The 17,185-nt window shown below is 49.0% G+C and overlaps 1 protein-coding gene across 1 annotated transcript in view; it reads right to left on the bottom strand.

The window, feature by feature from the left end:
• The window catches only part of GALNT17 (polypeptide N-acetylgalactosaminyltransferase 17), a 197,003-nt gene that overhangs the window by 153,254 nt on the left and 26,564 nt on the right, over positions 1–17,185 (bottom strand). The window lies entirely within an intron of this gene.

Genomic DNA, 17,185 nt, shown 5'->3' with positions numbered 1-17,185 from the left:
CACGAAAAGCTTTGCCCAGCCATCCATCTGCTCTGAGAGAACACACAGGGAGCTAAAACCTGATGAAGCATCATAAGAAGAGTCTGTATTAGCAGCTCCCAAGGCCATATAACATAACCCACGGCAGGACTTGCCGTTGCAGAGCTGACAGTGTTCCAGGAACTTCAAAGATCAATTTAGGGCCTGTCACCATTCCAAAGACAGACAAGGTCCCTGCTCCATGCCCCTAATGGGGTATTGATTCTCCAAACAAGCTGTGCACGTGGTGGGCTTTGCTGCAGCCCCCAAAGCATTCCCAAACACGTGCCTGGCTCGGTGCCTGCGGTGGCTCAGGACACAGCACCTTGAGGCAGCAAGGCCAAGGGCAAAAACAGCCTCACATATTTACACTGGGCAGCCAAGGGCCCATTTGGGTGACAAATTAGGCAATTACCTGCAGCTTTATTTTTAGGAGGCAGGCTGCAATTCAGGCAAGAGGGAACTCATCTTGCTCTCCTCTCTGAGCTGTCAGGACACACTCTGGCAGGACACACTCCTACGTGCCAGGCTGCTCAGGGACCGTGGCAGGAACAGCTCTTTGTCCAGGGACACCACCCATATCCCATCACTGGGAGTCTGCAAGGTCAGCTTGGATGGGGCTTTGAGTGACCATTGGAACCAGATGATCTTCACAGGTCCTTTTCAACCCACACTGTTCTGATGTTGAGGATGGAAGAGTCTGGAAACTTCTTTAGTACAGGCAGTTTTAGAAGTTCCCGAACTCCTCCATCCTCAGCAGCAAAGCATCAACTCTCACATTTGTGCTCAGGCAGTGATTTCTGAGGCCAAACTGCAAACTCCGTCCCTGGGTAGTCACTCCCATCACCACTCCAGGCTCAGGCAAACCTTTTGTTGAGCTTCCACTGCTGCTTTTATCTTCCAGTGCAAACTTTAAGGTCTTTGTGTAGCACAGTCCATTCCCATCCCCGTTATGACCCTTTTGCTTCCAGGCAGAGCTGCTGCTTGGGAACAGAGATGTCAAACTTCAGTGCCAGTCCAAAACCACACAGCCAAACGTGGGGAAACAAGAATTTCTTAAATCTATCTTGCTCCCAGAGAAGCTGTGACTGCAGTTACACCTGCAGTGAGATGGGACTACCCCAGGAAATGGAGCAGAACCATGGGAACAAGTATGGCAGCAGGAAAAGAACAGAACCCACAAAAATGCAAGCAAACAGCTTTTGAACCCCATTCAAAGGTTATAAATAATATTTAGCATTTTTATTTTCACAAGGAATCTGTTATTTCCAGATCGCGTCTCTATAGCAAGCTGTTAGTGTTTGTGGATTCCTCTAATGCATGTTCCTGTTTTCCTTCTGCAAACATTTCCTCTCTCTATAGGTTGGCCTGTTGGAAAGGGGAAAATCGTTGCCATTTGGCAAGATAAGAAATGAAGAAATACCACAGTGTAGTGCAGACATCATCAATACAAAAGTGGCTGCTCAGGTTTGGGGCTGAATGTTGTGGGTATGGAGGAGGTTACACAACTGTGTGAGCCCCAGGCACAGGGCACCTCCTCCACAGAGCCCTGGGAGAGGCAGAAAACTGCAGGTGGTCACCAAAATGCCTACCAGGCTATAAAACCTTACAGAGGGAGATGATGAGGATCAAGGAGCTCCCTCCTCCTTCCCTGTTTCCTACTCTGAAGTCTGGGGGAGGGAGAAAACCCATGAGGTGTTTGTAACGCAAGGAGCAAGCAGAGTTTCAGGTCACTGAGACAGTTTGGGCACCAGGGGACAAAAAGGGTACATGGAACTGTATCCTGAGAAACACCCCTGTGCACAGGGATCTGCAGAATGCTTCCTAGTTTCTCCAAAGGGGCCTTTTGATCCATATAATCCCTCCCTGGGCAACTTCAAATGTGCTCATCAAGCTATTGTTTAACAACCGACATATCAGAGAAGGGATGACATTGCCCAAAATGGGCTTTCCCAAAAGCAGGATGTGATGAGGATGGGAACATGGCTGCAGAAAGACAAACTCTGGGTTTACATGTGCATCCTCAGCAAGTGTGTACAAGCTTCATCCCACTAATTGCATTTTACCGAGCTGTGAACTCACTAATTACTTTTTAAGGTCAAGAAAGTCAATTTGGCAGGGGTTTGCTTGGTGCATTTCATGTCTGTGCTCACACACTGTCCTCACTCAGTGCCCAAGCCCATTTATTGCTGGCTTTGGGGTGTGCACTCAGTGCTCTCAGCCACACAGGGCACCCCAGAGAGTGCTTGTGCTCTTCAAACTCCTTCCATCTGTTTGTGCTCTGCCAATGGGCCGTGGGGGTGACACAGCCACGGCCAGAAATAAAGGAGCTAATTTGGTCAGCAGAGAGAAATATTCTCCACTGCACTGCCTTTATTCTTGCACACATCTGCACTCTCCTGATGAACACAGCATCCACGGATCCGGGGTGGCTTATGGAATGGAGGCATTGTTGGAATGAGCACAGAGGCACAATAGACACCTCTGGGACAAACAGCTGGGATTGTCCCAGTGTGACTCAGTCTCTGTGTGGGGAAGGCAGAGCTTTGTGTGCATTCAAGCACTCTGCTACCAACCCCAACTCGCTGAAACTCGAGTGCTCTAGAAAGCTTCAGCTGAACTGCTTTGTCTCAAGGAGCAAGCCTGGAGCTCACTCTCCACCATCCAAACCCATCTGTGAATGGTTACACTGCTCAGCATCCAACCATTCCTAAGAGTCCCCAGATCTGCGACTATTTAACTCTGTGTTTCTACAGAGAGCTTCTGATGATAGGCACTAAGTGCTTGAAAAACATAATTAACGCTCAAAGCACTCCTGAGAGGGAGCTAAATATAGGACTGGGAGTTTCAGCTACCTGGAGTAGGACTGTCCTTGATCCTTCTATAGAACACTTGGTACAATAGGGTACACAGTACAATAGGGTCTCGGTGCCATTGTGTTTGGGGCTCTAAGAGAACTTAAAACACACCTCACTCCTTATCCAGATGTTAAACACAGAAAATAACTTCTCCAAGGTGACTTAGCCCGAGGATTAGTGTTTAAAGACAGAACCTGTTCTCTCAGGAAATCAGAGAACTTCCTGCCTCCTGAACTACCTGCTATGGCAGGGGGGTCTCCTCCAGAGGCCACTCCATCTGCAGTGACCACACCAAGGGACAGGTGACACCTGAGCACTGACCACTGTTCCTTGAGCACCTCGCTCTGAGAGCCAAGCCCCAGCTCTGTGGCTGAGCTGGAGGGACCAGGGAAATCCAGGGGGCTTCGACCACTGCAATGCTTCCCAGGATCCCAGTTTTAGCCAAAGAGGAGTGTCTGGAGCCTTTCTCTGGGAGGAAGGTGTTCGATGACAAGAAGCCCCCGAGGTGGATCAAGCACCCAGGTGTGTGGTGTCCCCCTGGGCCTCCCCCAGCCTCCCACCCTGAGGAAGACATTCCCACACATCCTGGGGAGTGCCACCACACTTGCCAGTCACACTTGCCACTGCATTTTCCACTTGTGGGCCAGAAAGCAAAGAAGGACTTGCAGAATGTGGCCTTTGCCAAACCTCCCCTCTGGAGGAGCTGCACAACTTCCCAGGCCAGCACAATCCTCATTTCCACATTCCTTCCCACCCTCCCAGCCCTCCAACATGCACACTTCCTTCTTCTGTCATTCCATCCTACCTGCAGCTGATTTCAGTCCCTCTGAGCTCCCATCTCCTTCCACACCACATCCCTTGAACACTTCAGTCCTTGCTCCCCACACTCCTCTCTTGTCCCCAGCACTGCACACCCTCTGCTTGCCCTGGGGGAGCCAAGATCAGGCCCAAGACACCCACCAGGATTTCCATTAATACTAATCAATTCCCCCCTAAAAAACGGTGCTAATGAGTAACCCTGCAGCTCCCCAGCTCACAGGCAGTGACTGATTTTTTTTGTGTCAATACTTACAGTTAAAAAAAGCCCTAAATGCCTTCCCTTTGCTTGTCCTAGGTGGGCAGAAAGAAATCCAAATTGTTAAAGCCAAATTTTAATTCATTCTCAAACTGATCATCTCGAACAATTTGGGAAGTATCTCACAACAGCTCCAAGTGAGTTACATCCTCCCCTCCCTCCTGCACCTCCCTGAGGAATGCAATTAGCCCCCACCTGCCAAAGCTGGCCCTGCTGCCCTCCAGCAAATTGAAGGAGTTAAGAGGGGAGCAGAAAGTGTTGTTGTACAATAGACAGGGTCAGCAACCTCATTTAGCAGCTCCCTGCCTTTCCAGGTCAGGTTTAACAGGGGATCTGCTGCTCTCTGGAAAATACAGCTGCAGTGGACATCGAGCTGCCAAAGCCTGAGTCTCATCCCCTCCCTGCTCAAGCAAGTCCTGGAGATATTGTGAAAAGATGCCCTAAAAAAGGGGGTAGTGCTTAAAATCCCCAGGATGAGAACAAATCCAAGCTGAGAATGAAAATCTGACTTTACTGGGAGCTTGGGACAGACAGCAGGAGCTGGGGACCCAAACTGGGGACACCTTCCTCTACAGGGACAGGGTCACGCTCTTCCCTGATTCACTCCAGGGCTGAAGGGGATCATTTCTTTACCCCCACTCTTTCCCAAAGAGATCCTTCCAGGATCTGCCACTTTTTTCTTCCTTCTCGCCATGGCCAAGCCTTCCACACCCCTCAGTCTGCAGAGACTGAGCTGTCCTTGGAGAAATGGTTCAATTCTGAGCAAAACACAGCTCCTGCTTCAGCTGTGGGCCAAGAGAAAAACCAAAAGCATTACATCCACTTCTCTATATTCACTGATAAAGGATATCCCATCTTTTGACAAAACACCTGAGAGCAACATGGATCTGCAATTCAAAGAGAGAAACAAATGTTGAGCAGGAAGTGAGGAAAGGCAACTTTTGGACTTAAATCTTGGGTTTGCAGTACACTCTTTCAGAATGGAATGTGGCTGCAGGATCGCACTCGATCTTCAATGTTGCTTTTCCAGTGGAAAGTTTCCCATCACACCAGAAATTCACATCCTACTTCCACTTTCCTGTCTCTTACTGTGCTCAGAGCCCTCCTGCCTCTCCACAATCAAGTGGCTTTGCAGGCCAGCCCCATCCACAAATCCTGCCCTGTGCATCAGCCAGCCCTTCCTTTTCCTTCCTTTTCCTTCCTTCCCCTTCTCCTACACTTTCTGTACCCTGATCCATTCCTTGTATCTCAGCCATCTCACCCCTACATGTGCTCAAGGGCCTCAGGAACATCCTCCAGTGCCACTGCCCTGCTCTAATGCCTTTCTGTCTCAGAGAGGGAATACTGGTGTTTCTGGCTATTAAAGCATCTAATGGCAGCATTCATCCCCCTTTCCTCAAAACTAACCCTTCTCACTTCAACCTAACAACCCTGGGTACCAAAACCCTTTAATTCTATATATCCATGGTTAAGTGTAATGTCAGGGATTGATTCCTCTGGATACACTTGTCCTCAGGTTTCAAATTATTGATGGAAACCTTGCCATCAGAAAGCCAGACTCCAACTACATCTTCAGGGATTGGTGCTGATTTGGCATCAACCACAATTCAAGCTTGAAACAAAGACTGCAGGACTTTGAACTCTGAAATTTGGAATTCAACTTTCTAAGTCTGTGAGAGGCTTCCCTGGAGGAAAGGCATCAAGAACCCATGAACCTGATGCTCTGCTGTGCTCTGCAGGAACTTCAAAGTGAGCTATTAGATTAATTTGCATGAGTAAAAGAAAGTGATGAGCCTCAGAACCCACAGCTGGAAGCTCTGGGTGCACAGGGACAGCACCTGAAGGCACTGCAGCATTGGCAATTACTCTGCACACCTTGTAGGGATTAAAACAAGCAGTGAACTCCTGAACTCAAGGTGCTGAAATGGCTTTGGAGCAGCCTGACCTCCTGGGAGTCCTTCCCTTATTTCAGTGAGCCCTAAGACAGATCTGTTTTATCTAAAAGTGACCACTTGGCTGCAGGTCAGGGCCTTTTGCAGGGGAGGATTTACTGAATCTCATTTCAGACCCAGGAGAAGTTTTCTCTGTGGCACGTCACCCCCATTTCCTATTTGTGTCCATCATCACTTCCCTAATTTCAGTGCCAGACAGATAAGGAGCAGTTGGAACCAGGTTTTTTTCTAAGTTCATGCAGGGGGAAGGACAGGGCAAAAAAAACCACACAAAAATACAGCACTAAAGTAATAAATGTATTTGTGCTGTTCAAGGTTTCAGCTCCAAACTGGGGCTGGCAGGAGTTTGTGGTAGTAGAAATTATCTTGCTACAAAAAGCAACAACAAAACATCCTTTTTAAAGGTCAGATTCTCAGGAGGATACATTTAGAAGGACAGTATCACATCCTCTAGGCCAAATAATTTGTCATATTTTCAATACATGCTTGGAAGGAATGTGCTGCTCATTTCAACTAGAGGAGCCTCAAAAATCCATTGTTTTCAGAGCAAGGCTTTTGAAACAGCACATGTGTTATACCCCAAACCCCAAAATCCTCCCCCCTGTTTGCCAACATAGGCAGAGCCCCTGCCAGCCCAAAGAGAAGACTTGCAGGGGAGTGGACACTGGAAGTTATTCTGCATAAATTAAGGCTAAATAGGCATTTTTGGCTACACTTTGATGTCCCAGCACGGCTGTTCTTCTGTAACCCAGAGCAGAGATAAAAACCTCAGGATAAGAATATCTGACAGAAGAAAGGACAATATATGTTTACTAATTTTTCAAAAGGTCCCAGGGCAAATTCCCCCATTTTGCACAGATTAATTAGAGCAATTAGTTAAGTCATTAACTGTAAGGTCTGTGAAGCACCGTGTTATTTTATTGTTCACTTGGACTCAATGAGATTGTGATACATGACTGGGTTTCCCAAACACCACCTAGGTGCAAATAACTACTGACAACAGCAATAAATGAATATATTTAAGGTGACTGCAAGACCCTGGGACAAGACTCTGTTAATCAGCACAGCTTCATCACCCTCAGGAGGGATGTGAACCTGGCCTGGGGGCTCTGTGTGCTTCTGCCACAGCAAAGCAAAGGAGCCCCACAAACCACCAGTGTTTGAGACTGGGATCATTGCATTGCTGAGACTGCAGCGACTGAACAGAATTTTACCAAATCTGCTTTTATCTTTTGCAATGTCAAAACTCTGATCTGCAGCCAATGCTGGCTGCTGCTCCGCTGACTTATTTTTAAACACTTGCCAGCGTGTTATGAAATGAACATCCCTCCCCTCTCCAGGCTGGGGAGAAGAGCTGCTCCTCCTCCGGGGAGCAAATCCCATCTGCTGCCTGCTGAGAAGGGAAGGGAAGGGAAGGGAAGGGAAGGGAAGGGAAGGGAAGGGAAGGGAAGGGAAGGGAAGGGAAGGGAAGGGAAGGGAAGGGAAGGGAAGGGAAGGGAAGGGAAGGGAAGGGAAGGGAAGGGAAGGGAAGGGAAGGGAAGGGAAGGGAAGGGAAGGGAAGGGAAGGGAAGGGCCTGATGGATCCAACTGCATGTGGCACTCAGGGCTCTGGGCTGGTGGGGATCAGTCAAAGGCTGGACTTGATCCTGGAGTCTTTTCCAACTTTGATAATTCTGTGTTGCTCTGTCCACCAGCAGGACATTTTTAGGAGCACCCGAGGAGCAGCACAAGCCCATTTCTTGGTATCACTGTCTGAGAGCTCATGGAACCTCCTTGGATGAGTTGCCTGGACTTTGTACTGTAAATATAACTTATTCTCCACCTTAATTCCTGCAAACCCCAACATTTACATCAACCTCTTGCCTTAGAGGGGCAATGAAATCCCAAATCCTGGGGCTGTGTGTGGGCTGTGCCAGCTTCAGCACCGTGGTGTTCGTGCTGAAAAGGAATGTCTGTCCACAGAGCAGCAGGAGAAATGCTTCCCATATGGACACTGAAATAAATACAGGGCCATTGTGGACCTCATCCCACAGTTCCACATATGTTACATGCCTGTAATTGTCTGCAGAAAGTACGTGGCTCTTTATGTTTAAAAAGAAAACCCAAACCCTGCTGTGCATATTTCTGGCATTTATTCAGCTTGGCTCTGTGAACTCTGGGTTAGGCCATGCCTTAGTCAAATGAAATAATAAACAGCTGAAAATCATTACATGAGGTCTAATCCTATCTTAAGGATAAGTGCATATCCTAGACTTAGTAATCAAGTACTAAGTCCTATTTCCTACTGTTAGTAAGAGAAAAAAAAATGTGATTCTGGTAAAATTTTTCAGGGAATCACAATTAATGGCCAGGAAAAAAATCAGTAACTTTTCTTCTGAGGTTTGATCCCCTATAAAAGCAATGTGGCCACTGCTGCCTTGCCTCAAATAAGCACATCATGTTTTCATCCACATGATTCCCTATTCTGTGAAATTTAAACCAAATCCATATGTTGGCAGCAGCTACCAAATACCTCATGGCCCAAACGAGCAGCGACAGCCCCACGAAGCCAATTTTCCCTCCTTCCAGCACGCCACTCTTCCAGGCCATCTGCTCTGCAAAGCCACACTGCAGTAACACCATGTGGCTGCAATATCCTGGAGCAGAGGAAGGAGGGAAATCAACCCCTAAGGCCACTGTGCCCAGCTTTAGGTAGAAAAGCTGACATTTGGGTGCAGCCAGTTGAGCTGGGATGTGGTTGCTGGAAGAGCCCAAAGTTCTGAGGAATCAGAGAGGATCAGGAATGTGGATTTAAACTCTCCAAGTTCTCAGTATTACCCAACACACTGGTGGTCCCTTCCTTTCCATCAGGGCTGGATGATACCTCTGCATGGATAACTCTACCTGGGATCTTTTGCTTCCTTGTATTGGAGTTACTTTTAATCCCCAATTGTTTAAACTAAAAGCAGAGCAGGAATTGTCCCCTGCACCACCAAGGTTTGAGACAAGTGATCCATGACCTTTTACAAGTCATTTCTGAGTGGAACACATGCTACAGAAATATGGAGAAATTGCCTCAATCACTTCTAGATTGGAGACTCACTAAGACTGCTTAGGCCTGGAAAAAAACCTGAGTTTTTGCGAATTTCCCCCTCAAAAGCCAAAGCTTTGGGAAGCTGTGAATGTGGGATTGCAGCCCCTCATGGACACACTCCAGCCACACAAGTGTTGTCACTCTTCAGTGTCCCCAGCAATGGAACAGGGACCCAACTTATTCCCACCAAACACAACATCAGTCACACCCCAAAAATCCAACCTAAGCAACTCATTCTCAGTCCCCTCACTGCTGGGAAGGAGCACTTCCAGGAACCAGGAGTGCACCCAGGAACAGGACAGGCTCAGAGGAATGGTCAAGTTGGATTGGATGGTCCTTGTGAGTCTCTTCCAAGTCAGGATATTCCATGATTCCATCATTCCATGAGCACTGAAGGCAGATGGGTGGAGCAGCAACAGAGAGACAAAGACAAGAGGAGGAAGCACAGATTCCTGGCATCATTCTGAGCCCCTGACTTGGGCTTGACTATAATACACTCAGGTGTGAAGACACTGCAAAGCAAAGGAAGAGCAGTGCTGTTAATTCCTCTCTGCATTAAGTCTGGATTCTGCACCTTTTGCTGTAAAAGCAGCAGGAAGGCACACAGAGCAGCCAGGGTGGAGGCTGAGGAGACTCTCCAAGCAGAAGGAAAACTTGTGCCTTCCACAGCTCGCTGGCAATTTTCCCACTTTAGGGGTATCCAGTAATAAATTTCGTGGCAGATCTCTGGGTTTTGTCTTTCGAGGCACAGACACCTCAGGTCTCACAGTGCAAGTATAAACACAATGTAGGTAATGGCAAAGGAGGAACAGCCTTGCTGTAAAACACACACAGCTAAATGATACTGTGAGGGAAACAGAAGGAAAATCAGTGATTTCATAGGATGCATTTTCCCCCGGAAAACCTGCTCATTTTCTAACATCTCAACACATCTGTGCAACCCTTTCAAACATCCAGCCATCCACCAGATGCAGCCAGGGCAATGCTATCACAAGCACCAAATAAAACCCCAATAATATTAGAGCAGTGCCTTTCACAGGCAGCAAGACGTGATTAAGATAAGGAAGGTGAAGAATGCCCGGAGATGAGAGGGAAGGAGCAGCCAGCAGGGATGTTTGCTGGAGCAGATCCAGCAGCACCACACAGCCCAGCTATCTCCCATGTCATCACCCCATCAGATTGCTGGAGCACATCACAACCTGTCACACACTCCCAGCACGGCCTGCATGTCTCTCCAGCAGCACATTTGTCATCCTGGGAACTCTTCAGTCATCTCTGCTCCATCTGATGCCTGTGCATGATGCTCACATGTGCCACAGCAACTTGCAGGCACTGAAGTCCTCGAAGCAACAGATTTTCCTTCCCACTGAGGCAGCACAAATGAGTTTGTTACCTTGACTAGAGCTCAGTGCAAACAGCAGAAAGCCTGGCTGCATATAAAACACAGAGCCAGAGCCAGCTGGGGCTGAGGGGCTCTCTCCTCTTACTGACCAGCTCTGCATGTTTCCAGCTCTCATAAAGAAAGACATTAAATAGGTTTCCCATCCTTGGGCCAAATGAGAGCTCTGCTTTGGGCATATGACACGCTGTTTACATATGGAGTGAGAATTTCCAGGCAAGCACCCACAGCCAGATGTTTAAGGGTATTTAGACTCTGATTTCTACCACTTTCACTACAAGTTAAATTGTATTTAACTTAAATCACCAAGTACTCCAGAGTTCAGTAAGTGTTTGGACAACACTCTGAGGCATGGGGTGGGATTGTTGGGGTGTCTGTGCAGTGCCAGGAGTTGGACTTGGATGATCCCTGTGGGTCCTTCCAGCTCAGGACATTCTGTGATTCTATATTTGGAAAGAGAAATGATCAATGAGGGTCTGAGCCAAATGACTTGCCTGAGGTCACAGGAGACAAGGGGAAGAGGCAGAACATCAGTGTGTCCCACAGCAAACTTAACTAGTGACAATCTTTCCTCCTGGTACATCCCAGACTTTGGGGGTACCGAAGGAGATGTTTCAGACACAATATGTGTCCCACTGCCAGGGGATCCTGGCTGCACCTGAGCCCCACAGCTGGGCATGCCTTTCCCACACTGGTTTGGTTGTGAGGGACTTCAAATCCCATCCCATTCCACCCCCTGCAATTGGCAGTGACACCTTCCACTGTCCCAGATTGCTCCAAGCCCCATCCAACCTGGCATTAAACACTAAAATATATTTAATATGAGCTATGCCCATCCTGCCCAGCCTGTTTTGGTTGTTCCCTGGCTGGGCCATTTTCCTGTACCAAGTCACAGAATCTCAGGCTGGGTGAGGCTGTGGGACCCCAGAGGGTCACTGGTGTCACCTCCCTGCCCAGGCAGGGCCATCCCAGAGCCCAGGGCACAGCATTGTGTCCATGTGGCTCTGCAATATCCCTGCTCAGGGACACTGCAGCCCCTCCCTGCTCTCTGCTCAGGGCTCAGTCCTGCCCAGGGAAGAAGTTCTGCCTCCTGTCCAGGGAACTCCCTGGGCTCAGTCCCTGCCTGTCCCTCTGGTGTCACTGCTGGCCCAGGGAGCAGAGCCTGGCCCTGCTCTGAGCTCCCTGCAGCCAGGGACAGCCAGGGCTGAGGTTCCTCTCAGCTGGGCTCCTCTGGAGGCTGAACAGCCCCAGCTCCCTCAGCCTTTCTTCGTTAGAGAGATGCCCTAATTAATGAACTTAACACTGCAAATGTGCTTAAATGGGTCTGGGTGTTAAACCACTTCCCTAGGCCAATGGAATGAACAGTGAGACAGATCTGTACAGGCAATGCCTGGCTAAAAGCCAATCCCATGGATTGCTACCTGCTGCCAGCTGTACCGGGAAAAAAGACACCTCCTCCTTTCCTTTCAGTAAGGCTGACAGTCTTTTCATGGGAGAGCACAATCCATTCCAGCACTGCTTAATGCTCACACCAAATGTGCCTGGACACATAACACTGCCTGGCACTGAAGGAAACTTCCTGTGCTCAGCATCCTCACAAATGGAGGCCAGGATCTGAGTGCTGGCAGGGAAATACCTGCAGCTCTGTGATCCATGGTGTCACACTGGAAATAGCTCATCCACTCCATTCATGTGCTGAGGAGATGGATGCTGGAGGGGTTTAACTGCGCCCTTGATATTCCAGCCTGTAATGGATTTTTGAAGTGACTGTAAGTCTGAGGAAGGCACAGCACTGACACTCTTGGAAACCTGAAACTTGACAAGCACAATCCCAGGAGTCCTTGTCAGGGTTGAAACCTGCACTTTTGAAGAAGACAGCAGGATAATGCAGGAATGGGGGAGAAAAGCAATGGACAGAAGGGCTGGGATGTGCTTATCCCAAATGACAAAATGCTCACTTCTGTGGAAGGGCTTTACTGCATCTGCACTTCTTCCTGCTCTGGTCAACGGGACAAGGAGGAGAAAGGGAAAAAAGGAGGGCAAAAGGGAAAAGGAGGGTAAAGGGGGGGAGAAGGCAGGGGGGGAAGGTAAAGAGGGAATAAGGTGGGAGAAAGGCAAAAGTGGGGGGGAAAGGGAGATGGAGGGGAAAAAGGAAGAGGAGCTAAAACCCAGGAGCAGTGGTAAATTCTTTAAGGTTTGCAGTCTAAAAGAAGGCTAAGATTTCACGTGGGCTTCAGGGCCAAGGCCACGCTGGGCTCCTTCATGACCCAAGGTGTCATCACTGAGCCTCTGGCCCTCCTTTTCCTCTCAAAGTTAACTAAAACTGCCTTTGCCCACACCCTGGACCCCAGCCCTACCAGACATGCTGGATGGATCCCACAGACTTGTAGTGATACCTAAGCCAGTGCCCCGAGATCCTCTGCAGGACCAGAACCAGAAGCACTGCTCCAGCAGCTGCTTTTGGCTGTTTATTTGTGTTTCATTTCAAAAACATGAGTATTCCCATGGCATTCAACACAACGTCTTCCCCTGGACTTCAACTGCAAACAAAGAATCAAAGTCCCTAAAAAGCCACATATCTGTTCAAGGGTACACAGGCACCTTGTTGTACAAAAGCCATGAAGCACTTGTTTAACCTCAAACCCATCCCTAAGAGCAGGTTTAACACCAAACACAGAAACAAGCAAAAACCAAAAACTGTAACGGGGTCAAATCAAACAGCAAGTGCTGCTTTAAGAGAAAGAGCAGCAAATGAAAAAGTGTGGCCTTTAACAAGGTATCATGGGTAAGACAGAAGGACAAAATAAAGGCACCAGCATCACTGACTGCTGCTGGAAAATTGCCTTTTTGCTTCAGTGCTCTCTACAAACCACAGTATCTGTCCCAGGGCCGCAAATGTAATTTGGTACAAAAGCAGACATGAATATGCTTAAATAATTCAGGGCGAAAATCTAAAGAATATGGGCTGCCTTGGGTACTTCCTGACATTCATCTTCAAGACACAAAAGAGGCCAAACAACTCGTGACTGGTGTAGTTGGCCTTATCAAATCTCTCTCTCCCCTCACGCAGATTAACGTCACAGCAGATCCAGTTTGTTGTGTGTTATCCCGATCCTGCCAGAGCTGTGCCAGGGGAAAGCTGTCAGCATCCCTGCTAAAATCTGTATCTTCCACTTGAATGTATGAACCTGCTCTGGGGTGAAGCCTGACACACCAGCTTCTGCCTCGGAGCAACTCTATTAAAGATCCTTCGGAGGTAGGCAAGAGTCATAGGAAAGAAATCTCTGATACTATTTTTATTGCTAATTGTAATTACTATAACCTTTAGATAGCATGGAGGGAAGGGCAGAGGAGAACTGTCTGAAGTTCACCAAAGGCAAAGGCAGGTGCTGCACCTGGGGAGGAACAGCCCCAGGCACCAGCACAGGCTGGGGTGACCTGCTGGAGCAGCTCTGAGGGGAAGGACCTGGGGCACCTGAGGGACAATGAGCTGTCCCTGAGCCAGCAGTGGCCTGGGGACAAGAGGCCAATGGGATCCTGGGGGCAGCAGGAAGAGCATTGCCAGCAGGTCAGGGAATGATCCTGCCCCTCTGCCCGGCCCTGGAGGGCACCTTGGAGTGCAGTGTCCAGCTCTGGAGCCTCAGGACAGGAGGGACAGGGAGCTCCCGGAGTGAGGCCAGCACAGGCTGTGAGGCAACTAAGCCTAACTTGTGTAAAAAACTAAGTCTCACTGATTTCTGATAAAATCTGGCCTTCAGCCCACATAGATTCTTTGGAAAACATAGCCTTTCATTGCTCTTGATGTCATCTAATGCTGTGTGCTTAGAAATCTCCTTCTTACACAGAAAGTAGGATTTGGGAGTGTTTAGTTTGGAAAATGTATCTGGAAGAGTGATACTGTTCTTGCTCCAGCATGAGTTACCTTATTCCTTATCAGCTGTACCTGCAAGATCTCTGGGGTTTTTGAAATAGGAATACTGGTGAAGATTAAAAGGTGTGTTATGAAAAACGACCAACATGGAAATGTGAGTCAGGATAAGGGAAGTGATTTTTCCTTTGCAGTGACTTTAATATAAATACTTTGTTTATGTTAATGTAATTATGTTAATGCAAACAGCGGAACATCAGCATCAACAAGAGCACAACAAAGCAGGAGGGGTGACACAGCCCCTGTGGGGCAGTAGGAGCTTTATGTGGCCCAAGTTCTTGGGCACAAACCGACTCCTCAGGCACAGGGGATCCCAAATGACCCCTGGGTGTGCAGCACAGTCCCTGTGTGGCCATACACAATCCCTTGCCCAGTGTTCCTGAACATCAGGCAGCCCAGGAAGAATTTAAATTATGAGCCAAACAATTCAACCTAGCTACAGCCCCATCTGGAAGAGCACAATCCATGCTCTGTGCACAGCTTCTGCTCCCCAGGCTTTTAAAAATGTTAATGCAGTACCCTGGCAGTGTCCAAGGCCAGGCTGGATGGGGATTGGAGCACCCTGGGATAGTGGAAGGTGTCCCTGCCATGGCAGGGGTGGGACTGGATGAGCTTCAGGGTCACTTCTAATGCCAACCAGTCTGAGGTTGGGTGGTTGTGTGAAATTGAGCTCCAGAGAGGAGCTCACACCCCCACCACAGCACTGTCCTTCCACAGGGTCACCTCTGCAGCACTTGTCCCTGGCTGAAAGCCTCTCCAGGCACAGATGGTCACCAGAGGAAAGCTCTGAGGGCTCACAGGGTACAGAGGAGGCAGAGCAATGATGTCCATGGCTGAAGCATTGAAAAGAGCACTGGTGTGGCCAGCAGGAATCAATGTGAGGCTCTAACATGATAACAATCATTCTGCTCGTCAGCTCCTGTGGTGGAAAAACTCTCCCTCCTTCCTGGGATAAAGAGGTGAGGCCATCGTGCAGGGAAGGACACAGGGAGCTGGCTGAGCTCTGGGAGGAGGTTAGTATGCAAGTAAATTTGAACACATGAAGCCTTTGGACAGCCACCGGGCCTGTCTGTCCCAATGCACGCCAGCATGGAGAGTGGAAAGTGGGGCTGCAGCCCCTGCCTGCTTTCTCCTCTCCTCTCCTCTCCTCTCCTCTCCTCTCCTCTCCTCTCCTCTCCTCTCCTCTCCTCTCCTCTCCTCTCCTCTCCTCTCCAGCCAGCAAGGAGGGCAGTACTGATGCTCTGCTCCAGGAACACGGCTGATCAGCACGCTTCCCTCGTGAAAATAAAGACAAAACCAATTCCTAACTGCCCTAGATGTCATGGGTACATGATATAGAGTTCAGCTAGTGGCAGAGTGTGATATAAATCAGGATGGAGCCTCTCCCATGGGATTGCTGCTCATCTCAGCACCACACCTGCCTGGAACACCGTGCTGAACCACCATCATTAACCAGCCCTTTTGTGCAGCGCTGCATTCATTCACGAGCTGTTAAATGGAAAGGAAATGCATTGATCTCCAGGATTTACAATTACAGCCCAACACACAGCTGGGTTTATTAGGTGAATCAAGCCTGCACATGCACAAAAAACGACCCTCTGTGAGCTACACTTACGAAAGACATCAATTTCCTTGGGAGGCTTGGGCAGTCACAGACCACACAACACTCCTGTGCATTAGTTAAGGAGCCTGCAAACCTCCAGCACCATCAGTTTGCCCTGATGGAGATATCCTAACCAGTGTCACAAAATGAGGTTTATTGAATCACTTTGCAGAACTCAGCAGAGCCATATCCCCTCCTCGGTTCAAAACCCACACAGAAAGGCTCCCAGGCCCAGCCATCTCTGCAGCTTCCCAAGCACAGTGGTTTCAACCACAACATTTTTGCATTTCTCTGAGTGTTGCCGGATTACCACAGTTAAGTTTTGTGGTTGGGTTTCTAAAGCAGACTATTAATTTTTCTATAAAACACAGATCTAAAACCTTTGGACTGTGACAAAAAGCCTCAACCAAACAACCAGCTTAACCACTTTTCATGAACATAAACCTGTAAGTGCTGGGTCCTTCAGCTGGGTCATAACAACCCCATGGAACAATCGAGGCTTGGGGCAGAGTGGCTGGAAAGTACCCAGTAGGAAAGGACCCAGGGGTGCAGATGAAAGCAGCTGAACATGAGCTCAGGTGTGGCCAGGGTGGCCATAGGACCAGTGCAGTGACCATCTCCCTGATCTGGCACTGCTGAAGCACCTCCAGTGCTGTGTTCAATTTTGGGCCCCTTGCAACAAAAAACACATTGAGGGGCTGGAGAGTGTCCAGAGAAGGGAACAGAGCTGGGAAGGGTCTGGAGCCCCAGGAGCAGCTGAGGGAGCTGGGAAAGGAGCTCAGCCTGGAGCAAAGGAGGCTCAGGGGGACCTTGTGGCTCTGCACAGCTGCTGACAGGAGGGGACAGCCAGGGGGTCAGGCTGAGCCAGGGAACAGGGACAGGAGGAGAGGAAACAGCCTCAGGCTGGGCCAGGGGAGGCTCAGGTTGGATATTGGGGAAAATTTCTTCCTGGAAAGGGTGGGTATCCCCTGCCCAGGGAGGTGTTGGAGTGCCCATCCCTGCAGGTGCCCAGGAAGGCCTGGATGTGGCACTCAGTGCTCTGGGCTGGGGACAAGTTGGGCATTGGGCACAGCTTGGACTTGATGGGCTGGAGGGGCTTTTCCAACCTCAGTGATTCCATGATTCCATGAACAGCCCTGCTGCAGACTGCCCTGGGCACAACCAGTCAGGGCTATGAGCACAGCACTCCTGAAGATGCTCCTCCAAGAGCCAATTGCTGCTGTGCTGGGAAAAGCTCTGCAGACACAACTGGCAAAGATTTAAACTCGGTTTCACTGGA

This window comes from Lichenostomus cassidix, chromosome 19 (genome assembly GCF_008360975.1).
Source record: "Lichenostomus cassidix isolate B80296 chromosome 19, HeHo_3.0, whole genome shotgun sequence".
Classification (NCBI taxonomy): Eukaryota; Metazoa; Chordata; class Aves; order Passeriformes; family Meliphagidae; genus Lichenostomus; species Lichenostomus cassidix.
Note: the sequence above shows the minus strand (reverse complement) of the source record. Positions and strands in the feature narration are given on the sequence as shown.